At 40.7% G+C, this 26,360-nt stretch overlaps 1 protein-coding gene across 3 annotated transcripts in view; it reads right to left on the bottom strand.

Moving 5' to 3' along the window:
• The window catches only part of grid1a (glutamate receptor, ionotropic, delta 1a), a 200,870-nt gene that overhangs the window by 81,802 nt on the left and 92,708 nt on the right, over window positions 1-26,360 (bottom strand). The gene's annotated exons all lie outside the window — the stretch shown is intronic.

Consider the following 26,360-nt stretch of genomic DNA (forward strand, 5'->3'; position numbering starts at 1 on the left):
CGGACAAAAGACAGATGATTAAAGCCAAAAATGCTTGTTATGAATCCCAGCGCTCAAGAAGTCAGTGTCGTACTTTGGAAAAAAATCAGAACAAAACCCACAGACCAGAAGTGGCGAATGTGTGGGAGGAATATGTCATACACACAAATCAGGAATATCCCCTGCAATTTAAGATTGGATGCAAAACTGTGCCTCCCATGAACCTAAACAAAAACACTGTCCGACACGCCCTTCCTCTCTCTGCCATGTGGTGAAACATGGTGACAATCTGTCAACCAGCACAGATTAAGACTGGGGACACACGCTGGTACTGTCTGTGTTGGGTCTTAACGCCCCTACATTTTTATTCACACATGTAATTGGGACAAAATCTGCTTTAGATCCTCCCAAGGTAGGTCAGCATGTCTACTGGGAAGAAATGCCAAGTTGCTTTTTAAAGATGTAAATGCCATCGTTGACAGTGTTAATACATTACACAAGAGCGGCTGCTCTGTCTAACTGGTGGTTAATATTTAATAAACAGTAAGCATAACTCAGTTGCAGTGATCTATTAGGCATTCATTGTTATGCTGCTTAAATTATCTGGCAGTTGATCGATAATCAAAAAAGACAATAACAATGTTTAGTGCATGCTAAAAACTATTTCATAACCTCCTTTGTCATACACTTCTGTGTATAGATAAAATACTGTTCATAAGATTGTGAGATTTGTTTGTGTCTTAGACGAATAAAAGAGTTGGTTTTGAAATGTTTGTCGACAGAAAACAGATAGCGATGTAAATCCAAATGGAACACAGTTTAAATGAAGAATATCTTACATTTAATTTCAAGCTCTATTCTTTTACTCTTTATGAGCTGCATACTCATCTCCTAAAGCGATCAGTCTATACTCTAATTTTGCATTTTACATGAGACAGACTACGACAAATGTTTTCTCTGCAATTCAAGTCACTATTTCTCGAACACAATGGCCCATACTATTTCAGCATAAACTGTACGACATTGCCAATATAATATTGGGTTACTGCTCCTTTTCACAATGCCACCTGACTATATGGTCTACTTCAGTGTCAATGCAGAATGTAGCACAAGGCACTGCGGTGTAAAACCCTTACTGTCATCCAAACTACTCGATGTGGAGCATTGTAAGAAGCACAAAAACTGCAGAACATGGAAACATAAGCGTTAACAAGTAAGATGCCATGAAGCAAAAAATCCAATCTGAAACCAGAGGAGGTGAGGCGGGGGGAGGTGTTAGAGGAAGGGGGGTGGTTGTGGAATGGCATTAGGGATGAGGTCTGAGATGGAGGGGCGAGAAAGGGCGGGGGGGAAACGAAGGTGATCTGTGTGTGTGAGGCCATGTGTGTGTGTGTGGGGGGGGGGGGCACCATTAAAGTGACAAATGACAATTTCATCTGCCGACTTCAAGCACAGCACTGCATTAAGACACTGTAAATCTTGAGTCCAGGGGCGACTGAAAACATACCGAGAAGAAGTAAGAATATCAGTCAGTTGAGGCAGAGGGAGATCACTGTAGTTGTGCTCATGGGATGACAACAAGGAAGAGAGAGCAACTATATGAAAACAGTGCAATAGAAGTAGAAGGATTATCTGTAGCGTGTGTGTGTGTGTGTGTGTGTGTGTGTGTGTGTGTACACGTTACAATTTTCACCAAACTTGGTAATACCTGGGAGGGTATCTCCAGGTGATTAACTTTTGAAGATGAACGGTTAAAGGTCATGTTCAACGAAAATAAGGTCCGCAAAGGCAAATAAGATTATTATATAATCTGTCTTTTATTGATCAAAATATTATTCCCCATCAATGGTGTCATATGATAAGTGACAACATGCATAGTTCAAAAAAGCCCCCTAGGACTATTGACATGACTTAATGCTTATATAGATCAAAAATAATTTTATGGAAATAATTATGCAATCTAGACATTGTTTTAGAGTTGAAAATGCAAAAAAACCCCATATCTTGTATCTGGTATCTACTGTGATTGCAAGGTATGCATCACCTCTTCTCACCTCTGTATTTTAAATTGAATCTTTTTGGGTCTTTAGACTGTTAGACAATAGGCATCACCCTTATATTTCACAGAATACATACACTACACAATCTACACAATTACATACAATATATATATATATATAATACATATGAAATACAATGAATAAAGTGAATCATTAGTTGCAGCTCTAAAATATATCAAGATCAAATTAGTTTTGAAATGAACATTCATGTAGTAGTTTTAGTGTTGGTGTGCCACATTTATTTATTTTATTTAAGTTGTTCCTTCATCCGCCATTGCAAGAAACTCCAAAATTGTTATATTGCTGAGAGAACAGTGGTCCAAGCAGAAACTTTTTGTTTCCTGTGATACGAAGCCCCTGCTCCTACACTTTTAGTAAACTGTGGCTGAAGTGCGACAGCAGCCATTTTGGCTTCCTAATGGACACCCCAGGCCCATTATATAGCAGACAGCCCACTGACAGGGCCCCACTCTCATTGGCAAGGATGATAATGGTGGAATAATGACTCTTAAATGTTCCCTCTGAAGTAGACAGGGGCCATCACTCATTTCCTGCTGGCAATTTGACATCCAATGTCAGTGCGTGACAGCGGACTTATACGTACACCTTAAAGGGATAGCTTTCCTTTGCCAGGCTAATGCATAATGAAGCATCCTAAAACCTTGTACGTGTGATAATTGTGTTTGTTTGGACTCATTTTAAAACATTTAGAGGCTGTGTCTTTAGACGGACTTTAAAAGAGTCAACAAGTCTACTGTAACTGACGGAAGTTACAAAGAGATGCTTTGTCTAGAAAGAGGGATTTATGAATCTATCAAAGCCATCGTGGAGAAACAGACATTTTCTTCTCAGTAATGGTACGGTGGATTGACAGATGCTGAACGCTTTAGAGGTGAAATAATTCTTGAAAGACTGTTAATAAACGCTGCACCATCTCATTGCAATGTTGCATATTTGCTAATCTGTCAGCAAATTCAGTGACCAAATCAGCAAAGGGACTTGGGGGAGGGTAAGCAGTATTTTTTTTATGTCCCCACACTCTTGGAAACTTTACAAAGAACATCTGCCTTGCAGATCGTTGCAGATGCACAAATCCATGCCCCTTCAGACTTTTTCTGTTATATGCATATGGCATCAAGACACCAGGCTGAGAGAAGACAACTTCTTGCCACACAATCTGTTTCCCATGAGAAGAAGATGTCATCAGTGTCTTTGCCTCATTTTACCAATGTAACATGAAGGGATGAGATGAACCACCACACCACCGCTGTTGTGAACACTATAAATTGGGGCTGTCTCTGTGATTTAACAGTCTAAATAAGGCAGTCTCATTTAGTTTGCTCTGAGTCAGAGCACAATCCTGGGGTTCAAAGGAAAGAGTCATCACTGGGATGAATTCTACAAAGTCGCCAACACCACTCTAACTTGCAGTGCCAATGATGCAACTCTGATCTAATCAAAACCCCTCCTTTCATCTGATATGGGACGGGAAGTCTGTTTTATGTTGATCAGGTGCAGTCTCAAAGGCAGACAGAAATAGATTTTCATTTAAAAAATCCTCATTACTTTTAAGATAAGCAGATATTCGATCGAAATGTGAAAGTATGAGATAAGGAAGTTGCTCTACCTCATAATGTAAATTAGAGATGATTAAACAAAAGAGCTTAAGGAAACCAATTGTAGATTAACATCAACTTCAGATTTCAATCTCTCACAAAAAGCTACTGCAGAGTGAATTTTGGATATTCAGTTGAATTTGTACTTAAATTGTTACAATTTTGGCGCGAAGACGACATAAAAAAAGATCTACCACACATAGTTATTTGGATTGTCAATGTATCGATGCTGTCACCATATTACTTATTACAACAACAATGCTGAGATGCAGAAACCAAACTGATGAATGAGTCATTGATGATGTTTAAGTATTAAGCAGGAAAAAAGTAGTACATAGTGCAGTTTTTGTAATATTTATAATAATATAATAATTATTTTGTTGATGGAATATTCATAGGAGCTTTAAATGATCCACATCACGCGCGGCTAAGGGGAGACTGGATGTTACTTCCTCATTATGAATAGACCCTTGCACTGGGCTTTTGGCAGCTTCCTATAACAAAATAACTTCACCACACAGGTGGGACAAATCAGTAACGTACAGCAGCTCAGTTCAATATTTAAGTGTACAGCAACACAGCACCTCCTGGAAAAATGAAGCACCTCTCCGTTGCCCTCCTTCATTCACCCACTCAATCTCGTCTTGCTCTCAATTTTCGGGAAGATAAACATCCATGGCCCTTCTCCCATGCCTGCACCCCTGTCATACTAAGATAAGGGTGCAGATCCCTGCCAATACTATTGACGCTAAGACTGTCCCTGTCGTCTGAAGTGTGATGGAGTATTTCAACTGCTGTAAATTACACCTTCCAGACAACTGGCATGTATAAATAAACAGAAAAACAGCATTGTTCTGTAGTTACTGTTTTTATAAAGGGAGAGGATAAAATAACCTGAGGACCAGCACAATGCAGTACAAAACAATGCGCAGGCCTTGCAGTAAATATTACCTGACTTACTGTTACAATTCCGTTTAACACCATTTAACAAACTGCAACCATAAAACCATTAGCAAAAAACTAAGCAAAACACGTTCATTAAGTGAGCGCCGGGTCTCGCAACCCTTCACTTTTCGCCAGCTGACTGAGGTACTGTAGCGAGTCGATTCCTCTCACATCATTATTTTCTCTGATAGTTCACATTTTTCACACTTCAGCCGTTTTGAACTCTTCATCTGTGACAGAGGTAGTTTTTATCTGTTTGACAGATTGTCTACCTGGTTCATTTCTGCAGTAAAGTCACCGGGAGACGCTGAGAACTCATCTGTGGCAGAATAAAACGCTACAGCAGCCTTAGGGGAACTCCTGCAGGTTAAACTGGAATGACCAAACACTTCTAAGGCTGATTAACCCAGACAGACTCACTATAGATGGACTTGAAAAGACTTGCGAGCCTAGCAACACAATAAGACTAGATACAACCCGTAATGGAACAGTAAAATACTGTAGTTACAGGGTACTCCCTCCATTCAAAAAGAATAACACAATTGTCTAGCACTGAAATGAAAGGACTTTCTTTTGAACCAAAAAAATATCATCTCATATTAAAGTCAAAATTGGATCTACTCTCCCCAGAGTGGCAGAAAACCCTCAGCATTGGTTTTTTTTCTGTTCATTCAGTTTAGGCACTGCACAAAAAAGAAAAAAAGAAACGCCTAAATCTTATAATGAAAGGTAAACTCTCATTGATGGAAATCAATCATAGTGACAGAAATATGGTGATAATCTCCTCCTCTGCTCCCAGGTTTTTTTTAATTGAATAATCACCAGAAGTATTTGTGCAGAACATTGTGATGTCACAGTCAAGATGACTTTTGAGCTTTTAACTTTTACAAAATGTCATCACTTCACTTTATCCCATAAGATATTTATGTGTTTCTCTTGTTATGACCAGAAATGTGTTTTGTGCGGTCGCAGTAACCTCAAGATTTTGAATCAGTTCATCCTTCATCCTCCAAGAGGGCTTTGTGCCAAATGTGAAGAAATTCCCTCAAGGTGCTCCTGAGATATATTGATTGATAAATTAGATGTTGAGATATATTGATTCTGCATAATCTATTTTTTAATAATCAGTATAGTGCAACCGGACTTACATGTCAACACTCCTTTTCTCCGATCTGCAACATTGAATGAAAGTGTTGTTAAGTTAAGCACTTAAGTCTTTGAAGATATTTTAAACCATGCTAAATCTAATTCCTGTTTTATTTTAATCAGGCATATTATCTTGCCTTAATGTGACTGAAATGAATCCTCACAACTTATTTGAGAATCAAAAAAATGCATGGATCCCTGCAGGAAAATACAAACATTGACTATTAAATAGTAAAAAATATGTCAAATCAGGGGTTAAAGCAGTTGACGTACTTGGCCAAACAGTGAATCAGTCTTCATTGGGAAAAAAAACACCCCAATCAGTGCATTAAAAGTTGACTTGCAGGGCCCTTTTTTAACCACTTCCTCAACTATTGGATTTGTAAAAAAGAAAAAGAAGTGAAGAAAAAATCACACTGTGTGTGTACAAAAGAACCTATTACAGTCATGGTTGATGTTACCTGACCTGCACCATGGAAAGACTGGCCTTTGTAGCTCGCTGCTTCAAAACTGCTTCTTCTTTGCTCTATGTGAAATCGAAATGAGCCAACAGTCGTATATACGGTAAAGGCTTTGTAGCCGGCAAAGGCAGAGACAATGTGTTGTAGTTTTCTGTCCCTCTTTTTGTCTGACGCTTTGTGTTGAGGCTGCTGCCTTGTGTCCTCTGCTTGCTGACGCTCGAATCAATCAGAAAACAAAGTGTATATTGAACATCAAAATGGTTTTGTGAATTGACAATGAGACCCAGCATGTTCTGTATTGCTTCTCCTCGCCCGAGTCTTTCTATGTTAAATGTACTCATGAGAGCTTGCTCTTATTATTTCTGACATCAGAGCTGACAAAGGAAGATGGCTGCTCGGCCCTGTGGACTGTTGGTCCACTGTTGGTACCCAAAAGACATGGCGGAGAAAGGCCTGCAGTTTGTATCTCTCGGCGAAGAGCATGACCTAGTGTAACTGATTCTACTCATTACATGTATTAAAGAACTTTAAAAAAAACCAACAGAAGAGAATTGTTACACTGGGGAGACACAACCAATGTTTGTCTCTTAAAAAGTGTCAGTGAGTCACGGACTGCTGTTCTGACACTGAAACTGATGCCAATCGACAATGATACAAACAGCAACACCAACATGTGATGCAACTAGCTGCCATGTCTTGTAGCATCAGATTCAAAGGTGGAGCGATTGGTACTGACTTAACCCTTTTCCCCTCAAGTGCTGAGTTTCTGGTGTGCTTGTCAGAGGAGACATGGACGGGGAGTCTCAGCCTGGAAAATAAGTGAAGTTATGGGTTTGCTTCCAATATCATCTTAATATCTCTGTTTGGGCAAGAACACACATGTCACTTTGGAACTGTGTATATACCTTAAGCTTATTAAATGAATCTCCACCAGTCTGTGTTGCCTTGTTATCATGACCTTTCCTTTTCCAGGGTTGTTCGACTCTCTGTCACTTGTTTTCTCATCAACTTAGCACAACCACTATTCCCTCCAGGGCTAATATGATCAGTCTAATGTGCATAACATACTAGTCCTTTGCATACACACTGACACGAAGCAGTTCCTGCCTTAGATGAAGTGCTCCATTGGCAGCACTGTGCTGAATGTCGAAACTGGTGACTAAAGACACTAGATTTTATAAAGCAAACAGATTGTTTGGGTCTTGGGATGACGGATTTGACTGGTTTTATAAAGAAAGATAGCGGACAGACTGGGTGTTTGCTTGTGTGCTGGAATTAGGAAACATCTTACGCTCTCTTGGTAATGTGTCATTTGCTCTGATATCATCTGCTTCTTTGTCGTCTGGTCTCTTTCTTCTCGTCTACATATCTAACTTTTCTTTCTCATCCAATCTCTCTGTGTTTGCTCCTAACTTGCCTTCCTCTCACCTTTCATCCAGTTTATCACAACCTGCCGTTGTCTTCCGTAGCACATCTTCATCCCGGGCAACACCTCAACCGCGCTGGATAAATAATGAAGACCGTGAGTTCATTCAGGGATACTCTCGTACTTTATGGTGCAGTTGTAGGAAATGAAATTTAAATCTTAGAGGATGGAATGAAATAATTTTGAATGAATCATTAGTTCCACAAGCATATTTTTAAAACCAACAACAATAATGCTAATGAAACTAAGACACAAAAAAGCAAAGCCAATAGTTAAATAAAAAGTCATCTAAGGACAAGATTTTTTCCAAGAAAATCAGAGCCAAATGGAAAGAGTATTATAGAGTCAGTCTGAATTCCCCACTATCCTACCCAGACCCTTATTCTTTAATTTCCCTGACAGGTCTAACATGTAGTTTATGTGATAACAGGGTAAAGAGGTAGTTTACGGCTCAGGAGTATAATCTCTTAAAGTGCCTGACTGATTTATAGTTTTCCCCTGACATCTCACAGATTGAAGTTTATGTTCTATTGGCAACCGTGAGTTCCCTTTATAAGTTTACTCACTATGTCTGTATTAGGGATGTCTACTGAATTGGTATATGGCAATGCGTACAACAAAATGCTGATGATGACATGGAGAGGGTGGGGGGGTTACACTTAAAGGTTTACGCTAAGCTCTGACGCTAATAATCATTAGAAAAAAAACATTAGCATTAGCAATGCAGTGTAGAAAACATTTGGCTGGTGCTGAGCATCATGGGTTAAAACAACAAACATTGTTGGTTCGAAGTATCGGCTGCAACTAATTTACTTGATGATAACTTTGTTTGATGTCCGTTCGTGTTCCTTCTGCATGCCGCTGCCAGTACTAAGCCAGACTAACCCACAAAGATAGTTTGTGAGAGAAGAACTGCCACTCTGTAACACCACTGTACAGCCCTGGGCAAACTGAGTAGGTCACTGAGTGAGACAGCTTCGTATCTCGTGTCACGTCACCATCTGGGAGCATCCAAACAGAACTTTCATTCATATCATAGCAATAAATTGAATACTTCATATTTTTCAACATTGACCTTCATTATTTGGATCAAGAAGCTAATAAAATAGGGGGTGTGAGATGAATTAGCCTGCATCTGTTTCATTTCAATGTGTCAGATACAGGCTATTTAATTAAGTGATATAAATCAAGTATGGTATCGGACTCGGCAGTTACCCAAAATTTTAAGACTCGGATTGGGGCCAAAATAAATTGATCAGGAAATGAACAGTTATGAATAAGAAACTAGAACGCCATTCGGTAGAGTCCTCCACCAAGGCCCAACGGTTCACTTATGAACACTGGAATCACATTAAAATCCACTAGATCCAGATTTTTTTTGGTGCCACACCAATTTGCACACACAAATATCAGTCGCCTATGTAATCCAGTCCTACTTCTGCAGACAAAGCAACAAACAGGCAGGGGTGAAAACAATCTCTTTAGCCTACATAATAAGTAATACATCTATTTTCCAAGACACTCCAGATGAGTAACAGTTAGAGTTACCTTTAGCATCTTTGGGAAGACGTGACTCATTGGTGTTTGGATGTCAAGAGGGAACTGGCAGAGAGGGACCAAACCTGGTTGTTGGTTCCAGGTGAAGACACTACACTGCAGAGAGTTACGCCTCACTCGTACTTAAAGGAGCAGTAGGTGATTTCGGAGAAAGCTCGTTATGCTCTTTGTTGTTGTGAATTTCCTGCTCTGGCCGAGCAGCAAACCTCCAGTATTGGAGTCTGACGCACTTACCACTAGGCCAGAACCCGCTAGCATGTCTCTTTGAGGTGACATATTCTGCTCATATTCAGGTTCATACTTTAAATATGGGTTACCACTTGAAAAGGTTTACATGCTCTAATGTTCAGTAATGGCATCAGTGTTCTCATACTACCCATTCCTGCAGCTCCTCTTTTCATGCCCCTTCACCAGAGAAGAGGAGATTGCGCTGAGTTTTGTCTAGATTTAGCAAGAGAAATGTTTTACAGGAGGACAACAATATTTTCTGCTGGCACATTGTTGAGAGAGGAGGAAAAGAGATCTACAACATAACACATCATATTATGGTTAACACAATATAACACAATACAGTACTAGAAACTAACAACAAGGGTGTAACACCACAGGGGCATCAACATTATTTGTTAGATAGAAAACCAATCTATCCCACCAGTTTCACAATCTGATTTTTTTTTTCCACTTTTCATAATTACACAAAAGATTTCTTGAGCTCTCAAGCTTAAGTTTGACTTGAATATTGAGTCAGTTCACTGCAGACGAACTGTGTCACCTCCTTCAGCACCAGTGCTGCCCTCAAATGCATTCACTATTGCAAATGGCCTACACAATGCTGGCATTGGTGATCTGACATGAATCAGACTGTAGCGTCTACAGTATGTAGGCCTTAATGCTGCTAAGACTAACCAGCTCCACTGAGGCTCAGGTTGACACACAGCATCACAGCCACCTGTTCCCACAGCTTGGACAAGGCCAGACATGTGTCCATATCTAAGCTTGTAGCAGACTGACTCATCTATAGATCCATCGCTATCATCACCTAAGACCTGATTAATAGAGAGAAACAGTCGTCCAAAGTGATTAATCCTCTTGACGCTTTAAGCATATTATGTTGCTGATTCACTCACTGCTGGGTTGAGTAATATATCAATGCAATGTCAAGACACAGGACCTTTGCAATGCAGCGTCTGGCACTGTTTCTGGAGTGCACAAAACGTCCTTGTAAGGGACCCATAGTAGAACTGCACAGAACCAAAACGCTATTTTGGATAAAGCACCAACATGTTACATGTACATGTGCTCTGATATTGCAGCCAAGCAGTGGTTGGAGACAGAGGATTTGGATCAAGGGTTTTTAATATTCAAATTACACGTGTTCTTTAAGGAATCATTTCAGGCCCACTGCCAATCCCTTTCAGCCACTTCAATCTTATTATTTTAGTTTGCCAACCCGAGCTGTGAGTTGCTCTGGTTTTCAAAGACAAATACTAAATACTGTATACTGCATAATATCAGTGTTTTATCTTTTGCAAATACTGGATTTGTGAGAAGATGTGGAAGAGGACGGTAATGACATGTCCATGTTGCTGTGTTTGTCTGAAGTGTTGATACAATTAGCCAAATTGATTTAAGTAAATAAAGCATTGGCCATTTCAATAATGCAAATGATGCAAAGTTTGTATCTCCTTCTCTCTGAAAAGAATGGGAAGCTTCATTTACTTTCTTTCACTATCTGAAATTTACATGCAGTGGTTGTACAATCACAATCAGCAGTCAGCAGCTTACCCATTAACCATTTGCTATTCCCAGTGCATACTATCGTTAAGATTGCCTATGTATTTAACATCAATCACTAGTCTATTTCAACATAAACATATTCTTAAGCGTAGACTGTTTCGTTACAGTAAAGCTCCTTGTAGTATTCACGTTCCTCACCGTGATGTGAAAACAGGAAATGTTTGGTTTGCTTCTCACTGTTTAACAAAAATAACACAAGACTTTCAGGATTTCATGTCATCTTGCACATGTTACCTTGACCTTCTAAATAATGAACATATGCTTTCAAGAGCCACATCAAGCGTATGAGCCCTTATAATTGAACATAAATTTTGGTTCAGGTTTGAAAATATATTATTAAAAACAATTGCTGGCGCATAAAGGTGATGGTTCTGTCTTTTGAAGAAGAAAATACTTTTTCCCAAGCGATCTGCTCTCTTCTCAACATCAGCACTGTCCTGTGGAAAAACAAATTAGCTCATTATCCTTGGAAGGCTGAGCACATAGGAGCAGCATGCGTGACAAGTCAAGCCTTTGGATGTGCCAAGCTGAAAATGTCAACATAGTGCCTTGAGAGTGCACATTAAACCTGGGCAGTAATGGCTGTCACGAGAGAGATCCCCATTATCAAGTCCATTAAGGCACCACACTCCTTCCCAATGAAAAAAAAAAGGATCAGGATTTCAAAGTATGGAATGAGCATCTGTAGATAAATGCCAAGGTGACACAGTGTGCATTGTTCTGCCAACAACACACATCCCTGAGTTCAGTAAATATCTCCTGGAAGGTTACATGTGCCAACATACTAGGAGTGGGCGATCTGATGATCTTAAACCGTGATCGATCGTAATTTGGCATATGATCGGATTTTCAGAGGGATCGTAGAGCTCGCGGGGAAGTCCCTGCAAAGCTCTGGAGGACGTTAATACCGTAATGACTCTAATACAAGGCAGTCTTGTTACAGGAAACTGTGCATGAATTCATGAGAACCAACAGATATTAATGTTTTAATGGAGAGAGTACCAGCGTACTGAGGAGAGATCTGTGCCTTCTGTGACACATTTTTTAAAGTGGTCTTGGTGTGTGTGTGTGTGTGTGTGACTTGTGTAATTATATCTGAATGAAAACATAGGTAGCAGGCAGTATGTCAGTATGTGACCTTCATCACAAAGTGTCATAGGATGTAAGGGTCACTCTAATTTCACTCTGTGATCTGGTTTATCCTGGACTCGTACCAACAGTCCCCTTGAAAATATTGGAATTCCTTTATTTTTGTTGCTCATTCAAGGTATTTGGGTCTTATATCCTAAGATGAATATGAAACAAATGTTAATTACATTTAGATGTGGTAAACAACTAAGTGAGGAAAACTATTTAAACATGTCACTGACATGTTCAAATAGTTTGTTGCCAAGGTTTCTCCTCATCAATCGTTAAAACACCAAATACATCTCAGTATCTTGGTTTCAGGCGTGGGTTTCAGCTGTGAGAACGGCATCTGGTGTTAAAAACTTAGACCAGCACGAACACCAAGGAGCTGTCTATGGGAGAAAAGCAAGCGATTTTGAAGCAGAAGTGGGAAAATCAATCAGAGCCACTGCACAAGCACTGGGCCTAGTCAATTCAACACTTTGGAATGTCCTGTAAAATAAAGACGATACTAATGTACTGACCAACAGACATTGGGCAGCAAAGACAGCAACATTATAAGAGCTGTGAAGAAAAACAAAAGTCAGTGACTTTACCACCGACCTCCACAAGGCCGGGTGAAGGAAACACAATCCACTGTTCAAAGACAGAAATAAAGAGGGCATACGACAACAGGCAAACCACCCGTCAGCAGTACGAATGACAAAGCTAGGAATCTGAAAGTCACAGAGATGAGCAGCAAACGCTCTGGAACAAAGTGACAGATTTTGAGGCTGTAGACAGGCCAGTGGAGCAGCACTTCCCCCCCTGGAAACAAACTTAAGAGAGAACCCGTCCAAAATGCACAAGAACTAAGAGAGGCTGTAGTAAAAGGCTGGAAAAGCATCTAGCATCCAGAAGAATGCATCATATATACTGTGGTATTAGCCTGGAACCCAGACAAATTCTGGGAGCTCATTTCATTCGTTCTGCCAGAATACGGTCTGGATCCCCTCCATTGGGAAGTGATTTCTCTCCAGCAGAAAACTTGCCGGTTCAATCACAACTGATTATGAGCATTTGGCCAAAAGTACCCGATATTATTGTAAATTCCCCTTTATTTTGAGTAACGTTGTCATTATTTACTCAGCCTCCTTTTTGGCAGCCCGTGTAGCGCAGCTTCGGGTCTTGACCTTCCTTTACATTTCACGGTTATGTTTATACATGTTACAGGGTTATGGGTTATTTCGCAGGTATATCTGTGATATATATTTATATATTGTGTGTAACCGCTGTTATGCCCAGCTTAATTGCCGTAACTTTATTGCCCAGCATTACAACCACTTAATCTCAGCAATAGATGATCTTTCAAATTTCTCCCACAAAAACAGCAAAACTCATCACGGTCATCGTGGAATCATCATCACGGACATCTCCTCAGCTCTAGTCTGTTGACATTTTTGCGTTGCTTGAGAGACATCATATGATTCGTTATCCAATTGCAGGCCGGAGGCATTTTGCTCTGCGTCCTTTGGTAACGCCTCTTGGGTATCGAAAATGAACCGAGAGGCCCTAGACCAATAAGCATTTGAGTATTAGTCTAACCACACCACGCTACTGTAGTATAGCCCAAGCACATGTTTGATCGCCAAAGTTCTTATTGACTCCATTTACACCTGCCATCAAAATGTGTCTTGTATGCAAATGATATCAATGGTTTGTTTACCCAGAATATATTCATGCCTGGTATCGATATGTGATAGTGATCCGTACAGCTCATGTCATATCCTCCTCTCATTTGGATAAAAAATAAAATAAAAATAGCAAGAAGAGTGTCTTGAATAATGTCCTTTGTTTAATACTGAGGAGAGCTTTGGTTGTTTACTGGCTAATGATTGCTAGCTGCTATCTCACTGGCTCGGAAAAGTGGACACATATTTATGTCCACCTCATTGTTGTAGTTGGACTCACAACACAATTGTATTTACTCTGGTGTGTAATGCGGTCACAGTTCATCTTTCACCACTTGCGGAGCTGGTGTAGCCATTTGGATCACAGTCTATCCTCAATACGTTCTGGGCGCACTCCAACTTTCCTTCCATCTTGTCAAGCACGATCCGATTGCAATCTGATCACCCAAAATGAAGGTCAATACCAGATGTAAATGGGACAATTGTCTCACATCCTAAATAGCAAACCACTTGTCATTGTATGATTAGGATCCGGTTTCCTCATTGTCAGGCCTTCTTTTGTATACCGTGAATTGTTTTTTTTTACTTTTTATTAATTTCCTCCTTTGGTAGATGAGTAGTGAGCAGACAAACAACCAGATGCAGAAGAGAGGTGACTCATGCATGAAATGAAAGAGAGCTTTGCCCTCCTGTAGGGACTGACAGTGATGTATCCTCCACAGGTAACAGCCTGCACACACCCCACTCACTCTACCAGTGTGTTTCACCACTCTGCGTTAGATGGTCTTCCAAAAACACAGATTGTCCATATTTGCCCTGTTCAACTTCACATGGGTGTGTGTACTGTCAAGTCTATAACATGTGGGTGGCTCCCTGGCAACCGCATGACAACCGTTTCCTTGGGAACAGGCACAGTCATGATAGCAACCATATTTGTATGCTTGTACTGTAGTTGTGTGTGTGTGTGTGTGTGTGTGTGATTGCCTGCATGTGCACCCAGTGAGTGGAGGAGGCAGTGGGGTTGTAGCCCACGTTAACTTTAACACAACGACAAACAAGACACATTCATTTACTGTATGAATTGTGGGAATTTTTGTTCAAAGTTGCATTCCTCAAGACAATGAGAAAAAAGCCATTTAAAGAAGAATAAAGAATTCAAACTTGACAGAATATTTGAATGTACACCACAGCCGCAGAACAATATTACAACAGACGTGCAGAAGGGATTTTCACGAGAGGATGTTTTCACAGCGGATGTAACAACACATGAAAATGTCATCTATTAAAATATTAACACTCTTGAATGGACAACACTTGTATTCTTTGAATTGGAAGACAATAGTGTTGAGATCTGATTATTGATCATTTTAATTCCCATCATATGTGTGACATTTATCCCTCATATAGCCATTTGTTGTTTCTTCATTCATTAATTCAGTTTTTTTTTCTTTAACCTGTGACAATTTACTGCATATGAATTGGATTTGTCACCTGTTGATATTCCACATTTCAGTATTATAAGTTATAGCAGTATATTTACTCTCAGGATTCTTTGAACAGAGAAACATGTACAGCTCATGTGAAATCTTCATTCTGGAGCGTTGCAGAATGGGCTGGCCAACAGATCAGCAGCCCTGGCAATATTAAAAGAACATTGGTTTTACTGTAGAACTCCACTCATAACTGTAATAATTAATTAACGGTGAGATAGCTGACAAATCTTCATAGTAGGTCTTAACATTTGTTCCAATAAATTCAAGTTAAAAAAGTGAATACGAACAATAACAATTTAACTAGTATTAGCCATGGGGGTTGATGTGATTATATTTATCTTTTTTTCCATTTATTCATTTAAGTATCTTTTAAATCTTGTTATGTTGCTGCAACAACAGAACAATCTCCAATAGTATCAATAAAAATGTCATCTAATCCGAGGCTCGAAGGGAAACAATGCCACATATTTGAATTCAATTCAACATGCAGAATGGTAGACACGCAGACCAGGCCATCTGCTTGTAGATACTGAGGTAAATGTGAGCAGACAGAGAATCTAGTGGAAATATGATGTAGTTTATGTAGTCCCTAAGTAGGCTGTCATCCCCCATAATGCATGAAGGGAGCTAGCAAAAGTAGGTCTATTACCATGTTGATAACATCAATTTGAAGCGTCAGGATGGGGTGAGCTAATACCCGGTCCTGCAAGGCCCTCTTGTCGCCTCAGCCACAGAGATTCTGCTTTGATTCAAATCACAAACCAGTCATTCTTCCCTACACAATTCATTCCACTGCCTCTTGCAGCAATTAGATTCATTAAATACCCGTGTATGGCTTTAGAATCACTTTCTGCCCCTTTAAAAGAGAGAGTTTTGTGTGTCTACTGGCAGAAATGTCACACCAGCGATGTTTTAGATGGCTTGGTTCTGGTGAATGGTTTAAGGAGCCTGACTGTACCTACAAAAGTTGGAAATTTAACTCGAATGCAACATATGGTGGTTATTGTGACCAGCTTAGCTCCAAGATGTATTATGAAGAATTATAGAAATTGAAAATATAGAATTGAAAATGTACACCCTTTATCACTTGGTCTTTTTCCCAGGGCTTGTAACATTACATTTCATTCATTTAGCAGACACTTTTGTCCAAAGCGACTTACAGTAAGTGCATTGAACCATGAAGATATTACCCAAAAGTGCAAGAATCGTCAAATGGCACATGTCTGCAGACCAGCTTGTTAAATTTGATATGCTCTGTAGTCACAGACCTTACATTTAATGAATTCCGTCTCAGCTATGGTGAGCAAAGTGCCACTGTTCATGTTTAAGAGGCAACTAATTGGGAGACGACGTGAATCCACATAAGCATAAAACTCTCCCATTAACACCTCTTGCTTGGGGAAAACCTGTGTGGTTGACAATGACATGGACTATGGTTCACTGATACTGGGGGATACGTTTTTGACTATTACACTAGGTCAACTGTTCAGCATTAGCATCAATTGTGAACCCAGATAAAAACTAACAAAAATATAAATCTGTTGCTGTTTTCATGATAAGAGGGGTATATAATGCAGGCACATTTTCACAGGGAACTGTGTTGTACTGTTAATTACTAATAATGTATGTAAGAGTTATGTTTTACAACTGTCAGCTTGCTGCTCCCATGCTGTACGATTGTGTTCTTTATTTAATGTGAGACACCGGTGACCCGTTGCCGAATCACTCTTCTGTACTGTGCTCCAGTGATCACCGATCGGAATGACCCAGCAGACCCGACCTGCCGTCTGTTTGAGGACTCCTGCTGTCTCAGTCCCTCAGATCTTAAAACGTTCTATGTGTGATGTTTCTAAACGCTATTCCTTTTGTCCCATTGTCCACATTCCCATCTTTCCCCTCCCTTGTGTGCATTCCTGTCCAACATTTATTCCTGTTTACGATTTGATCTCTCCACGGACACGTTCGCATTGGTTCAATAGTTTCTACCTACAGTGTAGTGCAGCAAATGCATCATTGCCAATTAGCTCTGCGAACATAGTGGTCCTGGAAAACTAGTAAACCCTGTGACAGGTATCATTACTGTATTGAAGGTCTAACTGAGAATTAATGGAGGTCTCCCGTCAGCCTCATCATTCTCTGCCTGCATATGATTAAATGTATGCAGACAATGCCAGAGAGACTCTCTAAATCTACATAGGTAGAGGTACTGAGCAGCTGTGAATAATTTGCAATCCCTACATTTTCAAGGCCTATACCTTATTTGCTCTAATGTAAGACATCCCTATGAAGCAATGAATAATGTCGACTGATATCATAGATTTTATAAATACTATCACAAGTGAATTGGATTCTAAAATAACACATACATTGCTAGCTCATTTTACTTTAAAATACAGTTAACAAAGTAAATAGAACAATACGTTGCCCTGAGGTTGAAGTGGGGCGGAGTGAACCAAGAAGGGCTGCCCCGAGTTGGCAGCCCAAAATATATTTTTATGTTTCATGCTCTAACTATGAAATCTACGTCAATAAAGGAACAGTTGAACAATTTGGGAAACAGATTCATTTGATTTCTTGCAAAGAGTTAGATGAGAAGATTGATACCATTCTCATGTCCGACTGTTAAATGACGTGGAGTCAGGAGGGACAGGTCTCTGTTACCATACCAATTAAAATGTTGTATCTTCTTTGTTGAATTTGTACAAACCCAAAGAGGTGAAATGGCACAGTGGTGGTTTTATGGGGGATTATGTATGGGACAGTTTCTTCCTGGACTCCTGTCCTGTGACAACTAAACTACAGATTTTAGTGGCGTGAAAACGGTATTACTCAAAGTAAGTGAAGTAAGTAAGTGTCATTACTAAGTGGAGCCCGGCACAACAGCTGGGCGTACCCCAGTTTTATAGAGTGCCAACCCCAACAGTGACACGAAGCGAAATGCTAAGATGTCTCACAATTGGATTTGTTGGAAGTGCTAGAACAAAAGTGTTAGAAAGTGCCGATATTTCGAAATACCTTTAAATTTACAACAGCAATCGTGTTGATTACTGACAACAGATAACAACGCACCACCAGCACATTATCTTAACAAGCCTGTATGCACATTCCCTGCTGCTTTAACCCTGAGCACTGGCTAGAAATTAGAAGTTGTGAATGAATGTTCTACCAAATGACATGATGGCAACATGATGTAATAATACTGAAAATAAGATTTGTCACTGGAAGATGTTCCAAATATATAATATACAATGAAAATACATAATTCTTCGGCCCCATCAAATACCTTATAAGCTGATGCCCTCCTGCTTGTTTGCCTTCGTCTACTTCTGTGTCCGCTTTATTACATGTTCAGGCTTCCAGCACCATCTTTTTTATGGGTCCAGTGTTACTAATTGACTAATCCCACACTCTGGGGGTTGTGTGCAGACCTTGACAGGGATCGTGGCTCTGCTACTTAACCGTTTGATGGAGAGAATGACTACGTCATTTTCCACACTGTAGCCTCAAACCCCCAGTGGTACAGTGTAAATCATATGCAGCAGGTCATCCAATCACTGAACCCTCAACAGACTTGGATACAAACCACAGGGACATATTTTATTCCTATTTGGCACAGTATCACCCGTGAAAACTATTTTCTGATATACGGCACCTGTTATCTGAGTCGAATAATAACATTTCTCAGCTTTGAACTCGTCCTCTGTTCCATTTCAAAGTGGATCAAACAATGCGGAAGGTCTTGGTGCAACGGCGGAGGTGGAAAAGTGGGTTCGAGAGGGGTTGATGACACACTGAACAAGATCAGGGCTTCATCGGCAGCATTAATGGATGATCGACTAGACCGAGCCTGTCAGCACTATCACCCAAACTGCCTGCTTCCATCCAGAGCCCCTCTTGCTGAGGACCTGTAGTTTGTACCTCTCAACCATGACTGATGAGCGAAAATTAAAGCTCCCTTTGAGGGAAGGAAAGCTTTGTTATATCACCACTACAGGCCATCTGTTTCAACGGGATAAAGAGTGAAAGCCTGCTCGGAAGTCCGACACCTGATTGGTATTCCCTGTCTAGAAAAATTAGCAGCAAAAATGTTGCTGATTGCCAATAAATTAAATCTACCTTCTGGGCTCATAATCCACTTAGAAGTATATCTCTTCTCTTGGTTCAACCCATATATTCTGTGGGAAATAAAGAGACAAATGAAATGCTTTACTGGACAACAGTAATGAATTGAAAGCCAAATACAAGAGCAACGTGGGCCCCACTCTTACTTCTGACTGAAGATTTAGCAGTCAAGTTATTTCTTCTCCTGTTTTCCTGTGACTGCTGCTTGTGTTTTTCAAGCATTTTTAGTCATGTTAATATTGGACCGTGGAGGCATTGGGAGATTTACGTTCAAGATTGTTCCAAATTGTCTCATCTGTTGCCTGGGGCTTCATTTTACATCTTCTTAACTTCTATTTTGCCTGTTCCAAATACTGATTGCTCAAGGCTTTCTTCCGTTTAGCTCAGAAGCAGATCTTTTGTTAAATGCCAGTGCGGTAAAAAAAGGGTCTATATATATATATAGACATACTCTTGTGATTTGAGCTGTACTCCACAACGTTAGTTTTCATTTAATAGTACACATCATGTGCCTTCATCACGCTCATATCTTCTTCATTCACTGACGCTTTGGTTCCTTCACTATCAGTGAAGAGATCAGGCATTTAATGTGTGTATGACGTGGCTCTGTTATCCTGTTGAGTCTCATGGGCCTATTTGCTAGCTGTCAGCGACTATCTACCTTCATCCCTGCCCCATTGTGTTTGCTGGCCCAGGCTGCCAGGAACTGAATCTGTCAAATAGCCGTCCCTGTGGGGTAATAGCAGAGCTCTGCATTTTGTTAAATCGATCCTGGGAGACGCACAAAGGAAAAAAATGAGAGGAGGAGAGCAGGTATGTGAGGGAGAGCAATAATACCACACCAGGAAGCTAGTTAGAGGGAGCCGCTGAGGAGCACACAGGCAGGTTTGGGCTGACAGACCAGAGAGACGGAAAAATTAATAAATAAATAGGATGACGGACAGTTGAAATGAGGGTGAGGTGTCGAGGGAGATCTCCTTGCACAACAGATGGCCGGTAGGTGAAAGGGAAAAGATGAAATGATGCGATGAGGGATGAGATTGCGAGAGAGATATGGAATAAGCTGAAAGGTGGGAAAAAAAACCACGGGGAACAAGTGTTGTTTTTCTCTGCAGAGCAACGGCTGTGAACACAACAACAGCCTGCCCATTAATATGTAACGTGCAATTTACCTTTGACCAACCCCTGACACAATGGTGTGTGGGTGTGTGTGTGTGTTTGTCTAAACTTGGAGACCAAGACTGCAGAGGAGCGGCAGAGGGAAGGGGGCTATCGAAATAGTGAGAGCTGAAATCTTATGAATTTCTGCAGTGCAGCCGGATGGCAGTCTGCAGTGATGGCCATATGTCCTCACTATGAAAACTGGTGACCCAAACATACAGTACACGACTGTACAGCAGCAAAAACACACACAAAATATTGATGCGTCACGTGCACAATGGCAGCCACTTAGCTGGCACTAGAAGCGAGCAAAACACCGGCATAAATCTAGAACAAATGCAGTGTCTTGCCGGCAATTGGTGAAACTGAAACAGAACACAGAAGTCACCTCTTGGATTATTAATGTCCATCACTGGCCAGAGAATATCTCATGCCATAGGGGGAAGTCCTGTAGACAGGGACAGACTCCCCTGAGAGTGACCGACTCAAGTAATCCTCTCAAAGGGATTTTCCATCATAAACATTGTCCTTTCTCATTCACCTGCACACACACTCTCTCTCACACACACACACACACACACACAACCAAGGGCAAAAGTGCTCTGCTGTCTGACAGTGGGGTTTGTGGATTCTCAAGTGACGGAAGACAGCCCGGCAACCGGACAAGGACAGACAGGGACATCTCTCTCCTTCGCTCCAGGCCCGAGGGCATTGATAAGAGCAGACATTTTTAATTTGCGGGGTCAAAGCAAATGTTTCTAGACACTGCTGGCAGGCCCGGGGAAAACCTAATGGGCTCTTGAGTACTTCACTGGCAGAGAGAACACAGGCTCTCATTCATTGTACATCAGTCTGCTGTGGTTTCTAATAGTCATCATTTTCTAATGGGCCCTGGGCCAAAAACCTTTAATGAACTCAAATGGAGAATTTACCATATGCTTTGCGTATCAGTGTGATGTAGTGTATTTTTCTTTTTTGCCGAGAGCAGAAGATAGAAAGAGAGGAAGTTCTCTCGCTCACGCTTTACCCGGCTTTGTTGGGGGCGTGTCAGACGAGCTGCTAGACTTGCTAAAAGCACATGTGTAATACGGTAGTGTCACCATTTAACTGAAATATCGGCCTGGCAACTACCGAGGTGTTTCAGGAGTTTCAGGAGCTTCAGGAGCAGATTTGCCTGTCGGGGAGAAGAGCTCCCTTTACTGACTTATACACACAAACACAAACTAGAGGAAAGGGAAAAACTGAAAAATCTACCAGCACCACTAAAGCTAACTGACTAATACACCATCTCATTTATTTAATTTGTATAAAAACTAACATTAAAACGTTATGTTCCATGACCTGTGGACTGGATCGTTCAGTCGATTCCCTCCCGTTTCGAGTTAACAGTCTCCTTCAGTAAATCAGTCACCTATTAGCTGTATATTACTTTTTATGCAAACAATGTAACTCAAAGGGCTTTGCAGGATTAAAACAATAAAAACAATATACCCCTCGACTCAACCCCATCCACACAGAGAGAAGGCAATAACAACAGGAACTGCTCTCCCTTCATATTTAATGACCGGATAATGAGTGGTATTGATCTTCTCATCTCACTCTTGGCAAACCAAGCAAACAAGTGTTGTTCCAGACATGTCTAAGACAAGGCATAGACACACACATACAGTACAGTAGGCTACAGGAGTCTGTTTCCACATTTATAAAGCCTTTATCGGTCATTTTAGTGATTGTAACATGTACGTTAGCTATATTCCTCAGTGCCACAATATTGATAACCTGTGACAATCAGTCCACATTTATGCTTCGCAAACTCATGTGCCTGTCCGTCCCTTCACCAGTGTCTCTCACCATCATCCCATCAAACTGTACAATGTTTCATTGTAGTATTGAACTGCCGCTATGGTAACCCGTTGTAATGGACCACTTTAGGCTGTACGATAATCTTTATCCCCATATGTAGAAGAGTAGGAGGAAGACGTGGAATGTACATAAATGCAAATCAACACCATGGGCCAGAAAGTCAGTTTCATCCTGTTCTGGTTCTGTCCTTGAACCGCGGCGAAGCAGCCACTGTGTCATTAAGCAGAGTCATTACACACCACCATGAAGTGATGCCCATAATAACCATGATAACTAGCTCTTCACAAATAAGTATGGGCATAATAGATCCTCTGATATTTTAGAATTCTGTATCAGGGTAGTAAAATTGAAAAAAAATAATTATATCCACTTATACTAGAATGAGAAAAGCATGATAATCATACTCCAATTTTACATCTACACGTGCTAACATCACAAAACGACTCCAGCCCACTATAACAGCACCACAGAGTTTACTGAACAGATTAAAACTTCAAAAATCCTTTTCAACTACTAGCTCAGCTGAATATCTGTCCCCTTGTGTGTCTGTATAATCTCTCACTAAACACCTAGGAAACCATTTTTCGAGATTGTCGAAATGATGATGTGTGAAGCGCGAGCGATTCAGAAAGCTCATAATATTCATATGCCCCAACAAAGACCAGAAAATGTGATGGCAAAAGCAACATTTGTCAAGGCAGCAAATCTGAAAAGAGCAAACAGCACACAGAATCAACATGGTGCTGTAATAAATCAAAATTGACACGAAAAAGAACTAACACAAGACAAAACAAAGGGTCTGCAGGGGAATCTGACTCAAACAGCTATTCTGAAGCCTTTCACACAGAAAGAAGTATTTCAAGACTACAGTTGAAGAAGGCTCTTTAACTGAAAAGTGTTGGCTTTTTCATTTTTAACTTTGCAATTCTGTAACAGTCTAGATATCATTAACATACAGAAATGAAAGCCAGATGCATCAAACTTCCATTTTATAAAGAATTGATGAAAATAAATAAGACTGTGAGACTACAAGAGTAACGGCCAATCTGATTACTACATGACCATTAAGACTCCTGCAGATCTGCAGGGGGAAGTCTTGCTTTATTTTAAGGCGATAAGAATTTGAATGGAGTAAAGTAGGCCAGCGAGACGCGCCGGTGTTGACTCAGAGGCATTAAGGAGTCGTATTGGAGCGTTCTTTGATGCCTGGCTTGGTTGGTGAGATTCTTCAGTGACGAGGAGGTTCAAGGTTTTTCAGTCTCTCATCAGTGAGCCTTAAAAAAACCTTGATGCAGAGAAAGGTAAGCGCTCACTGTGTCATTTTCAGAAATGAAAAGGCGAATGATGGGGGGGGTGGGGGGGATCCATGTCAATTTTGCCAAAGATTAAAACTGTAAAACCTTTAATCTTTGTGTTTTTTCCTCACCACACCTTTCAGTGCCCATTTCCTGCAGATGACAGATGTCAGCAGTCAAATGTATTTATTTTTAAAAAGTGTTGGATCCATTTAAATTGGTTTATAACTTGATCCTCATCAAACAAAATAAACGACTGCGGCAGACCTAACTCGGGTAACAGTGGAGCAAGAACATCCTAATCATCATAAAAATCCAATAACCGATCCATACCAAGTGGATTTAACTGGCAGGCAGTTATTGACAGAAATGTTGAATGTCAAGCACCATTATCGCAAAGTGTTTTCTTTTCCTTTACCAGCAGCTTGACACAAAATCTACTGTGTGTGTGTGTGTGTGTGTGTGCGTGCGTGTGTGTGTTAGCGATTTGGCCACATATCCAACTCAGCAGTGACACTTTTACTTGACTTTGCTTGTTTGTGTCCTTCCGTATGCACAGTGTACTTGCACGCATGTATGTGCAAATATCTGAACTGGATTCTTCCACATCCACCGCAAATTCTACATTTGATGCCTCAGCCATATTCATCCCGTCTGTGTAAGCTCCCATTCAAGGAACAGATAATCATTGATGGGCATGAGTAAAATACATGATCTCATATGCTCGACAGGTTGATTTTATTTTGAAAGTGAATAACTTTTTTTTTTCAGCAAAGATTTGTGTCCACTCTTTGTGGAGTTTTATCTGGAATGCAAACAATCTGTCTTCTCCAGTGACAGATCTGAGTAATGCAAAAAAAAGCTCTGCCTGCTCCATCCATCCATCCATTCATCCATCTATCCTCCACACACAGGGAGGCAGACAGACAGGCGGGAGAAAAGAAAATGTTCACTTTCACCCCGATGGCTTGGCAGCAGGGAGACCTGATCCACTGTTATTCAGGCTTGGTCAGATGGCTGGATGAATAGATTGAAAACATTTAACAGTGAAGACACTGTTGCCCTGGAGAAGCACTGGAAGCAAGGTGAGAGTGGTCATTGAAAACTTTTTCTGAAATTCCGAATTAACAGGGAAATGAATCATTCAGTCTGTGACATTGTATTTAAATACCTAACAAGGCCGATTAAACAAAGAATTTGATCTGTTCAGGGGAAGAAAAACATTCAAGTCATGTGGGCCAAGAACCGTGATTCACCAAAGATGATAGGCCTTGTACTAGGATGAAAGAGCAATGTAAAAAATGTTGACGTTGAACAATGTAGAGTTACTAGGCTGCATTTCACTCCACTGTGTCAAACAGACGGCACATTCCACCAGCCGCAGTCTTTTTCAGGCACCGTGTGGTGTTTGAAAAAAAAGTGTTTTCTTTCATCCTTGCACTTATACAATCACACAATGACTCCACCAATATTCATACATAGTTCTGCACATAATAGACATGGCTCATGTTTGTATAATTTTTTTATTACATTAACACAGAGCAAGATTGCATAACACTATTGCTCAGTCCTGTGGGGAGACCACAGAATGGCTCCCTGGCTAACAATGTCCACCGTAGAGGTAAGATTGGCAAAGTCATATATCATGCCGCTACACACACACACACACACACACACACAAACGACTCTTTGAACTGGAGTCGGGGAGAAGGCTGAGCCAGATATTGGCATTGACCACAGGCATCGCTCACATTGCCAAAACAAAATGCTGCACTAATCCCAATTAGGCTTCTGTAATGAGGGAAGCCGGCATACAAGGAGATGGTGCCAGGCCGCATCCCCAAAACTCAATTACACGGCAATCCAGGCAAAGGCGGCAGCGACAGAGCCCCATAATGTGTGTAAATGTAAATCAGTGTGTGTGTGTGTGTGTCGGTGGGTGTGTGTGTGGGTGCGCGTGGGGACTCTAATGATAAATGGACAGAGAGTGGGGACCCAAAGGGATTGTGTGGGTGCAGAAGAGGCTCCGGCTCCAAAAGAAGATACACAGAGCGAGGCCTAATTCAAAGGCAGGGCTGCTCTTGAAGTGAGATAGCGTCTCGCACATGAGGTGCCTTTGAAACGAGCAACTAGTGGGAGCAAATTTGGAAACAAATCTGACACGTGAGGTCGTGTGACACACAGGAGTCAGCTGTCGGTCAGGTAAACAGACAGAAACTTGTAAGAGAGCAACAGTGCACAACAGTGAGAGATGTGTCTTTGCCAGGAGCACCCGAATCCACATCAGTTAATATCTACTTAATATCTATCTATGCTTTTCTAACTGACCCGACAGTGAGCGCTTCTAAATTAGATCCATTAGAAATGACTTGAGTTGTTAAGGGCCACATTCATACATTATAATAATATCGGCGGTAGAGAAGTTGAGTTTATTAAAGCATGAAGAAAATGTTGCCGAAGCTGTAAAGAGTGCGAGAATGTCGGACATTGTTATTTCTGCATTCAGCAGGCTTCAAGGTGTGAAGGCCATTCATACTCTTTATTAGGGAGTTTTACTCCGGGACCGAGTGTTTTTGTGAATATTCTCTGGGCTGTGAAAAAGCCCAAGCAAAGAAGAATTAGGCAAGGTTATTTCATTTCA

This window comes from Scophthalmus maximus, chromosome 10 (assembly GCF_022379125.1).
Source record: "Scophthalmus maximus strain ysfricsl-2021 chromosome 10, ASM2237912v1, whole genome shotgun sequence".
Classification (NCBI taxonomy): Eukaryota; Metazoa; Chordata; class Actinopteri; order Pleuronectiformes; family Scophthalmidae; genus Scophthalmus; species Scophthalmus maximus.